The sequence below is a fragment of the Frankliniella occidentalis genome, unplaced genomic scaffold, assembly GCF_000697945.3.
Source record: "Frankliniella occidentalis isolate FOCC.00 unplaced genomic scaffold, Focc_3.1 Scaffold3824, whole genome shotgun sequence".
Taxonomy (NCBI): domain Eukaryota; kingdom Metazoa; phylum Arthropoda; class Insecta; order Thysanoptera; family Thripidae; genus Frankliniella; species Frankliniella occidentalis.
In genome coordinates this window covers 1-665 of record NW_026270877.1, presented here as the reverse complement: position 1 = coordinate 665, position 665 = coordinate 1, and the positions used below count along the sequence as shown (strand labels likewise).

Sequence of the window (665 nt, the reverse complement as noted above, 5' to 3'; positions counted from 1 at the left end):
CGTGAAATAAATACAAAACTGGAAGGGGCGGGGGTGAGGCGAGTAGAGGTCTGCGTCTGAATCGTGACTCCGAACAGTGTACCCGTATCTCTCTCGCACTCTAGCCAGTTGCAACTGCGTGCGACTGATGCACGTTTCGGTCACCTGCGAACGCAGCCCAGGTGCGTATCGGCCAGGGTTTGACGAGAATCGTTTTTTTGTCATTATGAAAATATATTTCAAAGGGGAAACAAAAGCTCCCCAAATTAAAATTTAAGAATGCTGTGCTCCGCCTACCCCCTCCCCCCTAACTCAAAAAAAGGCAAAAGAAAAACTATCTTACTCTTTGCTCTTCTCTCCATGCCCCCTTCCCCTCCTCTCTCTCTCTCTCCCTCCTCCCTCCCTCCCCCTTTCTCCCGGACCGGACGCTTCATCGGAACAGCTGACTGCCATCACTGTCAGTCGCTGCCGGATCACCATTCGATAATCAACACCATGGTAAGTAAACGTCTGAGTGAGGCATGATACTTGTCAAAAGATTTCCTGCCGCGGGGTGTTATGTCGTTTGTGACGGTGACGAAAAGCAGTGATTGGTTTGATTTCGTTCCAGCGCGAAGTCATCTCCGTCCATGTGGGGCAGGCCGGCGTTCAGATGGGCAACGCGGCCTGGGAGCTGTATTGTTTAG

General features: G+C 51.4%; 1 long non-coding RNA gene across 1 annotated transcript; it reads left to right on the top strand.

The window, feature by feature from the left end:
- Positions 1-142: 142 nt before the first annotated feature.
- LOC113215981 (uncharacterized) lies at positions 143-665 on the top strand. The gene is made up of 3 exons (XR_008012296.1): positions 143-161; positions 422-477; positions 590-665. It is a non-coding gene; the product is annotated as an uncharacterized LOC113215981 (long non-coding RNA).